A 14,171-nucleotide genomic window follows, 5' to 3' on the forward strand; every position below is an offset into this window, starting at 1 on the left:
TTCAAAAGTGCTCTTTTAATGTGTATCTGTGCATCCTGCTTTCTTTACCGGGAGCACAGTGAAGAGTTTGGTTGAATGGCTCGTTGGTCTAGGGGTATGATTCTCGCTTCGGGTGCGAGAGGTCCCGGGTTCAAATAACGGACGAGCCCGACTCAGTCGTTAAAGCCTGTTTTACTTGAGTTTTAATGTCTATCCTGTAAGTGCCAAAATGGACTTTTTTTTACCAGGGGTGCAGTAAAGCATGTGGCCGGGTACAATGAATTGTGTAGGTAGTTGGCTTGTTGGTCTAGGGGTATGATTCTCGCTTAGGGTGCGAGAGGTCCCGGGTTCAAATCCCGGACGAGCCCGCCGTGGCCTTTGAGGCCTGTTTTCAGTCTGGGGTTGATTCGAGGCTCACGTCCTGACAAGTTTTGGTCAACATTCGATTGTAAGGGCTGTCCAATCTGGTGGAGACCCAGCAGAAAGGATGTGGGAGTTTTTTGCAGCCGTATGTGCCTTCTTCACGACTGGACACCATTGATAGGCTCGTTTGTCTAAGGGTATGATTAACATTTTGGGTGCGAGAGGTCTGGGGTTTAAAATCCAGGATGAGTCCGTCTGCAGCTTTGAAAGTGCTCTTATTAATTTGTAGCGTGCATCCTGCTTCCTTTACTAGGAGCGCAGAGGGTTCCAACAGGAAAGAGGCTCGTTGGTCTAGGGGTATGATTCTCGCTTCATTTTTAAAGTTGCATCCATTGATCCGGCTTTCTTTTGACGTCTAAGTCGCACCCTTTTTCTCAGTTCCTCATCTGCAATTTAAACTTGGTTGGCTGCTTAGCTTGATGGGTTTGAGAGTTTGCACTGAAAGGAGGTATGGTCACAGAAATCGCTCAGATGGCAACCGTCTACAGTTGAACCTTGCTTCACATCTTTCGCGTGACATTTTTGGGGTCAACAGTCGATTGGGAAGTTAGCCCGAGCTGGTGGAGGCATGGCAAAAATCAGTGTCTTAGCAGCCATGTGCATAGTCTTTTTGCATTTGGCAACCAAGGGAGCAAACAGTTTTGTGTGGCTCGTTGGTCTAGGGTCGTGATTCTTGCTTCAGGTGCGACAGTTCTTGGGTTCAAATCCTGGACGAGCCTGTCTGAAGCTTTGAAAACACCTTTTTGGAGGAGTAGCTGTCTATCCTGCTTGCTTTGGCTCAGTTGCAAGGCATCATTAGGTAGGACTGAAATCTTCCTACTTGTGGTTTTTTCAGTGTCAATGTCATTTACAGCGCTGGTCACTGGCCAGACGTGGCATTGTCAATATAGCTCATTTGGGAGAGTGTAAAGTCTGATTTATACTTCTGGGTCGAACAGTCGCCGTAGCTACGGCCTTTTCTTCGGCCTCTGCCGTGGTACTCCGGTTTACACAAGCATCATGCCCGTGGACACTGCAGACTATCGGTTCGCATGTGTACTGCACGTCGACGCGGACAATGATGCAGAAGTATAAATGAAAACCAACGCACAGCGGGTACGAGAGGTCCCGGGTTTCTGGAGTTGTATAAGTCGATCCGACCATTGCCATAGTTGGGCGGCGCTGCACTGCAACCATCTGGGTTGGGATCGAGCCTCAAGTCCCTTACCCTGATAAGCTTTGGTCAACACTCGATTGGAAGGGAAGCCCAAGCTGGTGTAGCTGTGGCAGATAAGAGTTTTTTTTTTTTTTTGCAGCCATATCTGTCGTCTTCACGACGTCATACCCCTAGGAGTCTTGTTGGTCTAGGGGTATGATTCTCGCTTAAGTTGCGAGAGGGCCCGCCTTCAAATCCCGAACGAGCCAGTCTGCAACTTCAAAAGTGCTCTTTTAATGTGTATCTGTGCATCCTGCTTTCTTTACCGGGAACACAGTGAAGAGTTTGGTTGAATGCCTCGTTGGTTTGGGGTATGATTCTCGCTTAAGTAGCGAGAGGTCCCGGGTTCAGGTCCCGGGTTCAAATCCCGGACGAGCCCGCCGTGGCCTTTGAGGCCTGTTTTCAGTCCGGGGTTGATTCGAGGCTCACGTCCTGACAAGTTTTGGTCAACATTCGATTGTAAGGGCTGTCCAATCTGGTGGAGACCCAGCAGAAAGGATGTGGGAGTTTTTTGCAGCCGTATGTGCCTTCTTCACGACTGGACACCATTGATAGGCTCGTTTGTCTAAGGGTATGATTAACATTTTGGGTGCGAGAGGTCTGGGGTTTAAAATCCAGGATGAGTCCGTCTGCAGCTTTGAAAGTGCTCTTATTAATTTGTAGCGTGCATCCTGCTTCCTTTACTAGGAGCGCAGAGGGTTCCAACAGGAAAGAGGCTCGTTGGTCTAGGGGTATGATTCTCGCTTCATTTTTAAAGTTGCATCCATTGATCCGGCTTTCTTTTGACGTCTAAGTCGCACCCTTTTTCTCAGTTCCTCATCTGCAATTTAAACTTGGTTGGCTGCTTAGCTTGATGGGTTTGAGAGTTTGCACTGAAAGGAGGTATGGTCACAGAAATCGCTCAGATGGCAACCGTCTACAGTTGAACCTTGCTTCACATCTTTCGCGTGACATTTTTGGGGTCAACAGTCGATTGGGAAGTTAGCCCGAGCTGGTGGAGGCATGGCAAAAATGAGTGTCTTAGCAGCCATGTGCATAGTCTTTTTGCATTTGGCAACCAAGGGAGCAAGCAGATTTGTGTGGCTCGTTGGTCTAGGGTCGTGATTCTTGCTTCAGGTGCGATAGTTCTTGGGTTCAAATCCTGGATGAGCCTGTCTGAAGCTTTGAAAACACCTTTTTGGAGGAGTAGCTGTCTAACCTGCTTGCTTTGGCTCAGTTGCAAGGCATCATTAGGTAGGACTGAAATCTTCCTACTTGTGGTTTTTTCAGTGTCAATGTCATTTACAGCGCTGGTCACTGGCCAGACGTGGCATTGTCAATATAGCTCATTTGGGAGAGTGTAAAGTCTGATTTATACTTCTGGGTCGAACAGTCGCCGTAGCTACGGCCTTTTCTTCGGCCTCTGCCGTGGTACTCCGGTTTACACAAGCATCATGCCCGTGGACACTGCAGACTAGCGGTTCGCATGTGTACTGCACGTCGACGCGGACAATGATGCAGAAGTATAAATGAAAACCAACGCACAGCGGGTACGAGAGGTCCCGGGTTTCTGGAGTTGTATAAGTCGATCCGACCATTGCCATAGTTGGGCGGCGCTGCACTGCAACCATCTGGGTTGGGATCGAGCCTCAAGTCCCTTACCCTGATAAGCTTTGGTCAACACTCGATTGGAAGGGAAGCCCAAGCTGGTGTAGCTGTGGCAGATAAGAGTTTTTTTTTTTTTTGCAGCCATATCTGTCGTCTTCACAACGTCACACCCCTAGGAGTCTTGTTGGTTTAGGGGTATGATTCTCGCTTAAGTTGCGAGAGGGCCCGCCTTCAAATCCCGAACGAGCCAGTCTGCAACTTCAAAAGTGCTCTTTTAATGTGTATCTGTGCATCCTGCTTTCTTTACCGGGAACACAGTGAAGAGTTTGGTTGAATGGCTCGTTGGTCTGGGGTATGATTCTCGCTTAAGTTACGAGAGGTCCCGACTTCAAATCCCGAACGAGCCTGTCTGCAACTTCAAAAGTGCTCTTTTAATGTGTATCTGTGCATCCTGCTTTCTTTACCGGGAGCACAGTGAAGAGTTTGGTTGAATGGCTCGTTGGTCTAGGGGTATGATTCTCGCTTCGGGTGCGAGAGGTCCCGGGTTCAAATAACGGACGAGCCCGACTCAGTCGTTAAAGCCTGTTTTACTTGAGTTTTAATGTCTATCCTGTAAGTGCCAAAATGGACTTTTTTTACCAGGGGTGCAGTAAAGCATGTGGCCGGGTACAATGAATTGTGTGGGTAGTTGGCTCGTTGGTCTAGGGGTATGATTCTCGCTTAGGGTGCGAGAGGTCCCGGGTTCAAATCCCGGACGAGCCCGCCGTGGCCTTTGAGGCCTGTTTTCAGTCTGGGGTTGATTCGAGGCTCACGTCCTGACAAGTTTTGGTCAACATTCGATTGTAAGGGCTGTCCAATCTGGTGGAGACCCAGCAGAAAGGATGTGGGAGTTTTTTGCAGCCGTATGTGCCTTCTTCACGACTGGACACCATTGATGGGCTCGTTTGTCTAAGGGTATGATTAACATTTTGGGTGCGAGAGGTCTTGGGTTTAAAATCCAGGATGAGTAGGTCTGCAGCTTTGAAAGTGCTCTTATTAATTTGTAGCGTGCATCCTGCTTGCTTTACGAGGAGCGCAGAGGGTTCCAACAGGAAAGAGGCTCGTTGGTCTAGGGGTATGATTCTCGCTTAGGGTGCGAGAGGTCCCGGGTTCAAATCCCGGACGAGGCTGCATTCAGCCTTCATTTTTAAAGTTGCATCCATTGATCCGGCTTTCTTTTGACGTCTAAGTCGCACCCTTTTTCTCAGTTCCTCATCTGCAATTTAAACTTGGTTGGCTGCTTAGCTTGATGGGTTTGAGAGTTTGCACTGAAAGGAGGTATGGTCACAGAAATCGCTCAGATGGCAACCGTCTACAGTTGAACCTTGCTTCACATCTTTCGCGTGACATTTTTGGGGTCAACAGTCGATTGGGAAGTTAGCCCGAGCTGGTGGAGGCATGGCAAAAATGAGTGTCTTAGCAGCCATGTGCATAGTCTTTTTGCATTTGGCAACCAAGGGAGCAAGCAGATTTGTGTGGCTCGTTGGTCTAGGGTCGTGATTCTTGCTTCAGGTGCGACAGTTCTTGGGTTCAAATCCTGGACGAGCCTGTCTGAAGCTTTGAAAACACCTTTTTGGAGGAGTAGCTGTCTATCCTGCTTGCTTTGGCTCAGTTGCAAGGCATCATTAGGTAGGACTGAAATCTTCCTACTTGTGGTTTTTTCAGTGTCAATGTCATTTACAGCGCTGGTCACTGGCCAGACGTGGCATTGTCTATATAGCTCATTTGGGAGAGTGTAAAGTCTGATTTATACTTCTGGGTCGAACAGTCGCCGTAGCTACGGCCTTTTCTTCGGCCTCTGCCGTGGTACTCCGGTTTACACAAGCATCATGCCCGTGGACACTGCAGACTAGCGGTTCGCATGTGTACTGCACGTCGACGCGGACAATGATGCAGAAGTATAAATGAAAACCAACGCACAGCGGGTACGAGAGGTCCCGGGTTTCTGGAGTTGTATAAGTCGATCCGACCATTGCCATAGTTGGGCGGCGCTGCACTGCAACCATCTGGGTTGGGATCGAGCCTCAAGTCCCTTACCCTGATAAGCTTTGGTCAACACTCGATTGGAAGGGAAGCCCAAGCTGGTGTAGCTGTGGCAGATAAGAGTTTTTTTTTTTTTGCAGCCATATCTGTCGTCTTCACGACGTCATACCCCTAGGAGTCTTGTTGGTCTAGGGGTATGATTCTCGCTTAAGTTGCGAGAGGGCCCGCCTTCAAATCCCGAACGAGCCAGTCTGCAACTTCAAAAGTGCTCTTTTAATGTGTATCTGTGCATCCTGCTTTCTTTACCGGGAACACAGTGAAGAGTTTGGTTGAATGCCTCGTTGGTCTGGGGTATGATTCTCGCTTAAGTAGCGAGAGGTCCCGGCTTCAAATCCCGAACGAGCCTGTCTGCAACTTCAAAAGTGCTCTTTTAATGTGTATCTGTGCATCCTGCTTTCTTTACCGGGAGCACAGTGAAGAGTTTGGTTGAATGGCTCGTTGGTCTAGGGGTATGATTCTCGCTTCGGGTGCGAGAGGTCCCGGGTTCAAATAACGGACGAGCCCGACTCAGTCGTTAAAGCCTGTTTTACTTGAGTTTTAATGTCTATCCTGTAAGTGCCAAAATGGACTTTTTTTTACCAGGGGTGCAGTAAAGCATGTGGCCGGGTACAATGAATTGTGTAGGTAGTTGGCTCGTTGGTCTAGGGGTATGATTCTCGCTTAGGGTGCGAGAGGTCCCGGGTTCAAATCCCGGACGAGCCCGCCGTGGCCTTTGAGGCCTGTTTTCAGTCTGGGGTTGATTCGAGGCTCACGTCCTGACAAGTTTTGGTCAACATTCGATTGTAAGGGCTGTCCAATCTGGTGGAGACCCAGCAGAAAGGATGTGGGAGTTTTTTGCAGCCGTATGTGCCTTCTTCACGACTGGACACCATTGATAGGCTCGTTTGTCTAAGGGTATGATTAACATTTTGGGTGCGAGAGGTCTGGGGTTTAAAATCCAGGATGAGTCCGTCTGCAGCTTTGAAAGTGCTCTTATTAATTTGTAGCGTGCATCCTGCTTCCTTTACTAGGAGCGCAGAGGGTTCCAACAGGAAAGAGGCTCGTTGGTCTAGGGGTATGATTCTCGCTTCATTTTTAAAGTTGCATCCATTGATCCGGCTTTCTTTTGACGTCTAAGTCGCACCCTTTTTCTCAGTTCCTCATCTGCAATTTAAACTTGGTTGGCTGCTTAGCTTGATGGGTTTGAGAGTTTGCACTGAAAGGAGGTATGGTCACAGAAATCGCTCAGATGGCAACCGTCTACAGTTGAACCTTGCTTCACATCTTTCGCGTGACATTTTTGGGGTCAACAGTCGATTGGGAAGTTAGCCCGAGCTGGTGGAGGCATGGCAAAAATGAGTGTCTTAGCAGCCATGTGCATAGTCTTTTTGCATTTGGCAACCAAGGGAGCAAGCAGATTTGTGTGGCTCGTTGGTCTAGGGTCGTGATTCTTGCTTCAGGTGCGACAGTTCTTGGGTTCAAATCCTGGACGAGCCTGTCTGAAGCTTTGAAAACACCTTTTTGGAGGAGTAGCTGTCTATCCTGCTTGCTTTGGCTCAGTTGCAAGGCATCATTAGGTAGGACTGAAATCTTCCTACTTGTGGTTTTTTCAGTGTCAATGTCATTTACAGCGCTGGTCACTGGCCAGACGTGGCATTGTCAATATAGCTCATTTGGGAGAGTGTAAAGTCTGATTTATACTTCTGGGTCGAACAGTCGCCGTAGCTACGGCCTTTTCTTCGGCCTCTGCCGTGGTACTCCGGTTTACACAAGCATCATGCCCGTGGACACTGCAGACTAGCGGTTCGCATGTGTACTGCACGTCGACGCGGACAATGATGCAGAAGTATAAATGAAAACCAACGCACAGCGGGTACGAGAGGTCCCGGGTTTCTGGAGTTGTATAAGTCGATCCGACCATTGCCATAGTTGGGCGGCGCTGCACTGCAACCATCTGGGTTGGGATCGAGCCTCAAGTCCCTTACCCTGATAAGCTTTGGTCAACACTCGATTGGAAGGGAAGCCCAAGCTGGTGTAGCTGTGGCAGATAAGAGTTTTTTTTTTTTTTGCAGCCATATCTGTCGTCTTCACGACGTCATACCCCTAGGAGTCTTGTTGGTCTAGGGGTATGATTCTCGCTTAAGTTGCGAGAGGGCCCGCCTTCAAATCCCGAACGAGCCAGTCTGCAACTTCAAAAGTGCTCTTTTAATGTGTATCTGTGCATCCTGCTTTCTTTACCGGGAACACAGTGAAGAGTTTGGTTGAATGCCTCGTTGGTCTGGGGTATGATTCTCGCTTAAGTAGCGAGAGGTCCCGGCTTCAAATCCCGAACGAGCCTGTCTGCAACTTCAAAAGTGCTCTTTTAATGTGTATCTGTGCATCCTGCTTTCTTTACCGGGAGCACAGTGAAGAGTTTGGTTGAATGGCTCGTTGGTCTAGGGGTATGATTCTCGCTTCGGGTGCGAGAGGTCCCGGGTTCAAATAACGGACGAGCCCGACTCAGTCGTTAAAGCCTCTTTTACTTGAGTTTTAATGTCTATCCTGTAAGTGCCAAAATGGACTTTTTTTTACCAGGGGTGCAGTAAAGCATGTGGCCGGGTACAATGAATTGTGTAGGTAGTTGGCTCGTTGGTCTAGGGGTATGATTCTCACTTAGGGTGCGAGAGATCCCGGGTTCAAATCCCGGACGAGCCCGCCGTGGCCTTTGAGGCCTGTTTTCAGTCTGGGGTTGATTCGAGGCTCACGTCCTGACAAGTTTTGGTCAACATTCGATTGTAAGGGCTGTCCAATCTGGTGGAGACCCAGCAGAAAGGATGTGGGAGTTTTTTGCAGCCGTATGTGCCTTCTTCACGACTGGACACCATTGATGGGCTCGTTTGTCTAAGGGTATGATTAACATTTTGGGTGCGAGAGGTCTTGGGTTTAAAATCCAGGATGAGTAGGTCTGCAGCTTTGAAAGTGCTCTTATTAATTTGTAGCGTGCATCCTGCTTGCTTTACGAGGAGCGCAGAGGGTTCCAACAGGAAAGAGGCTCGTTGGTCTAGGGGTATGATTCTCGCTTAGGGTGCGAGAGGTCCCGGGTTCAAATCCCGGACGAGCCCGCATTCAGCCTTCATTTTTAAAGTTGCATCCATTGATCCGGCTTTCTTTTGACGTCTAAGTCGCACCCTTTTTCTCAGTTCCTCATCTGCAATTTAAACTTGGTTGGCTGCTTAGCTTGATGGGTTTGAGAGTTTGCACTGAAAGGAGGTATGGTCACAGAAATCGCTCAGATGGCAACCGTCTACAGTTGAACCTTGCTTCACATCTTTCGCGTGACATTTTTGGGGTCAACAGTCGATTGGGAAGTTAGCCCGAGCTGGTGGAGGCATGGCAAAAATGAGTGTCTTAGCAGCCATGTGCATAGTCTTTTTGCATTTGGCAACCAAGGGAGCAAGCAGATTTGTGTGGCTCGTTGGTCTAGGGTCGTGATTCTTGCTTCAGGTGCGACAGTTCTTGGGTTCAAATCCTGGACGAGCCTGTCTGAAGCTTTGAAAACACCTTTTTGGAGGAGTAGCTGTCTATCCTGCTTGCTTTGGCTCAGTTGCAAGGCATCATTAGGTAGGACTGAAATCTTCCTACTTGTGGTTTTTTCAGTGTCAATGTCATTTACAGCGCTGGTCACTGGCCAGACGTGGCATTGTCTATATAGCTCATTTGGGAGAGTGTAAAGTCTGATTTATACTTCTGGGTCGAACAGTCGCCGTAGCTACGGCCTTTTCTTCGGCCTCTGCCGTGGTACTCCGGTTTACACAAGCATCATGCCCGTGGACACTGCAGACTAGCGGTTCGCATGTGTACTGCACGTCGACGCGGACAATGATGCAGAAGTATAAATGAAAACCAACGCACAGCGGGTACGAGAGGTCCCGGGTTTCTGGAGTTGTATAAGTCGATCCGACCATTGCCATAGTTGGGCGGCGCTGCACTGCAACCATCTGGGTTGGGATCGAGCCTCAAGTCCCTTACCCTGATAAGCTTTGGTCAACACTCGATTGGAAGGGAAGCCCAAGCTGGTGTAGCTGTGGCAGATAAGAGTTTTTTTTTTTTTGCAGCCATATCTGTCGTCTTCACGACGTCATACCCCTAGGAGTCTTGTTGGTCTAGGGGTATGATTCTCGCTTAAGTTGCGAGAGGGCCCGCCTTCAAATCCCGAACGAGCCAGTCTGCAACTTCAAAAGTGCTCTTTTAATGTGTATCTGTGCATCCTGCTTTCTTTACCGGGAACACAGTGAAGAGTTTGGTTGAATGCCTCGTTGGTCTGGGGTATGATTCTCGCTTAAGTAGCGAGAGGTCCCGGCTTCAAATCCCGAACGAGCCTGTCTGCAACTTCAAAAGTGCTCTTTTAATGTGTATCTGTGCATCCTGCTTTCTTTACCGGGAGCACAGTGAAGAGTTTGGTTGAATGGCTCGTTGGTCTAGGGGTATGATTCTCGCTTCGGGTGCGAGAGGTCCCGGGTTCAAATAACGGACGAGCCCGACTCAGTCGTTAAAGCCTGTTTTACTTGAGTTTTAATGTCTATCCTGTAAGTGCCAAAATGGACTTTTTTTTACCAGGGGTGCAGTAAAGCATGTGGCCGGGTACAATGAATTGTGTAGGTAGTTGGCTCGTTGGTCTAGGGGTATGATTCTCGCTTAGGGTGCGAGAGGTCCCGGGTTCAAATCCCGGACGAGCCCGCCGTGGCCTTTGAGGCCTGTTTTCAGTCTGGGGTTGATTCGAGGCTCACGTCCTGACAAGTTTTGGTCAACATTCGATTGTAAGGGCTGTCCAATCTGGTGGAGACCCAGCAGAAAGGATGTGGGAGTTTTTTGCAGCCGTATGTGCCTTCTTCACGACTGGACACCATTGATAGGCTCGTTTGTCTAAGGGTATGATTAACATTTTGGGTGCGAGAGGTCTGGGGTTTAAAATCCAGGATGAGTCCGTCTGCAGCTTTGAAAGTGCTCTTATTAATTTGTAGCGTGCATCCTGCTTCCTTTACTAGGAGCGCAGAGGGTTCCAACAGGAAAGAGGCTCGTTGGTCTAGGGGTATGATTCTCGCTTCATTTTTAAAGTTGCATCCATTGATCCGGCTTTCTTTTGACGTCTAAGTCGCACCCTTTTTCTCAGTTCCTCATCTGCAATTTAAACTTGGTTGGCTGCTTAGCTTGATGGGTTTGAGAGTTTGCACTGAAAGGAGGTATGGTCACAGAAATCGCTCAGATGGCAACCGTCTACAGTTGAACCTTGCTTCACATCTTTCGCGTGACATTTTTGGGGTCAACAGTCGATTGGGAAGTTAGCCCGAGCTGGTGGAGGCATGGCAAAAATGAGTGTCTTAGCAGCCATGTGCATAGTCTTTTTGCATTTGGCAACCAAGGGAGCAAGCAGCTTTGTGTGGCTCGTTGGTCTAGGGTCGTGATTCTTGCTTCAGGTGCGACAGTTCTTGGGTTCAAATCCTGGACGAGCCTGTCTGAAGCTTTGAAAACACCTTTTTGGAGGAGTAGCTGTCTATCCTGCTTGCTTTGGCTCAGTTGCAAGGCATCATTAGGTAGGACTGAAATCTTCCTACTTGTGGTTTTTTCAGTGTCAATGTCATTTACAGCGCTGGTCACTGGCCAGACGTGGCATTGTCAATATAGCTCATTTGGGAGAGTGTAAAGTCTGATTTATACTTCTGGGTCGAACAGTCGCCGTAGCTACGGCCTTTTCTTCGGCCTCTGCCGTGGTACTCCGGTTTACACAAGCATCATGCCCGTGGACACTGCAGACTAGCGGTTCGCATGTGTACTGCACGTCGACGCGGACAATGATGCAGAAGTATAAATGAAAACCAACGCACAGCGGGTACGAGAGGTCCCGGGTTTCTGGAGTTGTATAAGTCGATCCGACCATTGCCATAGTTGGGCGGCGCTGCACTGCAACCATCTGGGTTGGGATCGAGCCTCAAGTCCCTTACCCTGATAAGCTTTGGTCAACACTCGATTGGAAGGGAAGCCCAAGCTGGTGTAGCTGTGGCAGATAAGAGTTTTTTTTTTTTTGCAGCCATATCTGTCGTCTTCACGACGTCATACCCCTAGGAGTCTTGTTGGTCTAGGGGTATGATTCTCGCTTAAGTTGCGAGAGGGCCCGCCTTCAAATCCCGAACGAGCCAGTCTGCAACTTCAAAAGTGCTCTTTTAATGTGTATCTGTGCATCCTGCTTTCTTTACCGGGAACACAGTGAAGAGTTTGGTTGAATGCCTCGTTGGTCTGGGGTATGATTCTCGCTTAAGTAGCGAGAGGTCCCGGCTTCAAATCCCGAACGAGCCTGTCTGCAACTTCAAAAGTGCTCTTTTAATGTGTATCTGTGCATCCTGCTTTCTTTACCGGGAGCACAGTGAAGAGTTTGGTTGAATGGCTCGTTGGTCTAGGGGTATGATTCTCGCTTCGGGTGCGAGAGGTCCCGGGTTCAAATAACGGACGAGCCCGACTCAGTCGTTAAAGCCTGTTTTACTTGAGTTTTAATGTCTATCCTGTAAGTGCCAAAATGGACTTTTTTTTACCAGGGGTGCAGTAAAGCATGTGGCCGGGTACAATGAATTGTGTAGGTAGTTGGCTCGTTGGTCTAGGGGTATGATTCTCGCTTAGGGTGCGAGAGGTCCCGGGTTCAAATCCCGGACGAGCCCGCCGTGGCCTTTGAGGCCTGTTTTCAGTCTGGGGTTGATTCGAGGCTCACGTCCTGACAAGTTTTGGTCAACATTCGATTGTAAGGGCTGTCCAATCTGGTGGAGACCCAGCAGAAAGGATGTGGGAGTTTTTTGCAGCCGTATGTGCCTTCTTCACGACTGGACACCATTGATAGGCTCGTTTGTCTAAGGGTATGATTAACATTTTGGGTGCGAGAGGTCTGGGGTTTAAAATCCAGGATGAGTCCGTCTGCAGCTTTGAAAGTGCTCTTATTAATTTGTAGCGTGCATCCTGCTTCCTTTACTAGGAGCGCAGAGGGTTCCAACAGGAAAGAGGCTCGTTGGTCTAGGGGTATGATTCTCGCTTCATTTTTAAAGTTGCATCCATTGATCCGGCTTTCTTTTGACGTCTAAGTCGCACCCTTTTTCTCAGTTCCTCATCTGCAATTTAAACTTGGTTGGCTGCTTAGCTTGATGGGTTTGAGAGTTTGCACTGAAAGGAGGTATGGTCACAGAAATCGCTCAGATGGCAACCGTCTACAGTTGAACCTTGCTTCACATCTTTCGCGTGACATTTTTGGGGTCAACAGTCGATTGGGAAGTTAGCCCGAGCTGGTGGAGGCATGGCAAAAATCAGTGTCTTAGCAGCCATGTGCATAGTCTTTTTGCATTTGGCAACCAAGGGAGCAAACAGTTTTGTGTGGCTCGTTGGTCTAGGGTCGTGATTCTTGCTTCAGGTGCGACAGTTCTTGGGTTCAAATCCTGGACGAGCCTGTCTGAAGCTTTGAAAACACCTTTTTGGAGGAGTAGCTGTCTATCCTGCTTGCTTTGGCTCAGTTGCAAGGCATCATTAGGTAGGACTGAAATCTTCCTACTTGTGGTTTTTTCAGTGTCAATGTCATTTACAGCGCTGGTCACTGGCCAGACGTGGCATTGTCAATATAGCTCATTTGGGAGAGTGTAAAGTCTGATTTATACTTCTGGGTCGAACAGTCGCCGTAGCTACGGCCTTTTCTTCGGCCTCTGCCGTGGTACTCCGGTTTACACAAGCATCATGCCCGTGGACACTGCAGACTAGCGGTTCGCATGTGTACTGCACGTCGACGCGGACAATGATGCAGAAGTATAAATGAAAACCAACACACAGCGGGTACGAGAGGTCCCGGGTTTCTGGAGTTGTATAAGTCGATCCGACCATTGCCATAGTTGGGCGGCGCTGTACTGCAACCATCTGGGTTGGGATCGAGCCTCAAGTCCCTTACCCTGATAAGCTTTGGTCAACACTCGATTGGAAGGGAAGCCCAAGCTGGTGTAGCTGTGGCAGATAAGAGTTTTTTTTTTTTGCAGCCATATCTGTCGTCTTCACGACGTCACACCCCTAGGAGTCTTGTTGGTCTAGGGGTATGATTCTCGCTTAAGTTGCGAGAGGGCCCGCCTTCAAATCCCGAACGAGCCAGTCTGCAACTTCAAAAGTGCTCTTTTAATGTGTATCTGTGCATCCTGCTTTCTTTACCGGGAACACAGTGAAGAGTTTGGTTGAATGCCTCGTTGGTCTGGGGTATGATTCTCGCTTAAGTTGCGAGAGGTCCCGGCTTCAAATCCCGAACGAGCCTGTCTGCAACTTCAAAAGTGCTCTTTTAATGTGTATCTGTGCATCCTGCTTTCTTTACCGGGAGCACAGTGAAGAGTTTGGTTGAATGGCTCGTTGGTCTAGGGGTATGATTCTCGCTTCGGGTGCGAGAGGTCCCGGGTTCAAATAACGGACGAGCCCGACTCAGTCGTTAAAGCCTGTTTTACTTGAGTTTTAATGTCTATCCTGTAAGTGCCAAAATGGACTTTTTTTACCAGGGGTGCAGTAAAGCATGTGGCCGGGTACAATGAATTGTGTAGGTAGTTGGCTCGTTGGTCTAGGGGTATGATTCTCGCTTAGGGTGCGAGAGGTCCCGGGTTCAAATCCCGGACGAGCCCGCCGTGGCCTTTGAGGCCTGTTTTCAGTCTGGGGTTGATTCGAGGCTCACGTCCTGACAAGTTTTGGTCAACATTCGATTGTAAGGGCTGTCCAATCTGGTGGAGACCCAGCAGAAAGGATGTGGGAGTTTTTTGCAGCCGTATGTGCCTTCTTCACGACTGGACACCATTGATAGGCTCGTTTGTCTAAGGGTATGATTAACATTTTGGGTGCGAGAGGTCTGGGGTTTAAAATCCAGGATGAGTCCGTCTGCAGCTTTGAAAGTGCTCTT

The 14,171-nt window shown here is 48.8% G+C and overlaps 9 non-coding genes across 9 annotated transcripts; all 9 read left to right on the forward strand.

Annotated features, from left to right (window-relative positions):
- Positions 1 to 275: 275 nt before the first annotated feature.
- On the forward strand, positions 276 to 347 carry trnap-agg (transfer RNA proline (anticodon AGG)). The gene has a single exon. It is a non-coding gene; the product is annotated as a tRNA-Pro (tRNA).
- Positions 348 to 3,874: 3,527 nt separating this feature from the next.
- Positions 3,875 to 3,946, forward strand: trnap-agg (transfer RNA proline (anticodon AGG)). Its single transcript has one exon. It is a non-coding gene; the product is annotated as a tRNA-Pro (tRNA).
- Positions 3,947 to 4,281: 335 nt separating this feature from the next.
- On the forward strand, positions 4,282 to 4,353 carry trnap-agg (transfer RNA proline (anticodon AGG)). Its single transcript has one exon. It is a non-coding gene; the product is annotated as a tRNA-Pro (tRNA).
- A 1,543-nt stretch (positions 4,354 to 5,896) lies between these two features.
- trnap-agg (transfer RNA proline (anticodon AGG)) lies at positions 5,897 to 5,968 on the forward strand. The gene has a single exon. It is a non-coding gene; the product is annotated as a tRNA-Pro (tRNA).
- Positions 5,969 to 7,867: 1,899 nt separating this feature from the next.
- Positions 7,868 to 7,939, forward strand: trnap-agg (transfer RNA proline (anticodon AGG)). The gene has a single exon. It is a non-coding gene; the product is annotated as a tRNA-Pro (tRNA).
- Positions 7,940 to 8,274: 335 nt separating this feature from the next.
- Positions 8,275 to 8,346, forward strand: trnap-agg (transfer RNA proline (anticodon AGG)). Its single transcript has one exon. It is a non-coding gene; the product is annotated as a tRNA-Pro (tRNA).
- A 1,543-nt stretch (positions 8,347 to 9,889) lies between these two features.
- trnap-agg (transfer RNA proline (anticodon AGG)) lies at positions 9,890 to 9,961 on the forward strand. Its single transcript has one exon. It is a non-coding gene; the product is annotated as a tRNA-Pro (tRNA).
- Positions 9,962 to 11,859: 1,898 nt separating this feature from the next.
- trnap-agg (transfer RNA proline (anticodon AGG)) lies at positions 11,860 to 11,931 on the forward strand. Its single transcript has one exon. It is a non-coding gene; the product is annotated as a tRNA-Pro (tRNA).
- Positions 11,932 to 13,827: 1,896 nt separating this feature from the next.
- On the forward strand, positions 13,828 to 13,899 carry trnap-agg (transfer RNA proline (anticodon AGG)). Its single transcript has one exon. It is a non-coding gene; the product is annotated as a tRNA-Pro (tRNA).
- The last annotated feature ends 272 nt before the right edge of the window (positions 13,900 to 14,171 follow it).

Source organism: Garra rufa, unplaced genomic scaffold, assembly GCF_049309525.1.
Source record: "Garra rufa unplaced genomic scaffold, GarRuf1.0 hap1_unplaced_070, whole genome shotgun sequence".
Classification (NCBI taxonomy): Eukaryota; Metazoa; Chordata; class Actinopteri; order Cypriniformes; family Cyprinidae; genus Garra; species Garra rufa.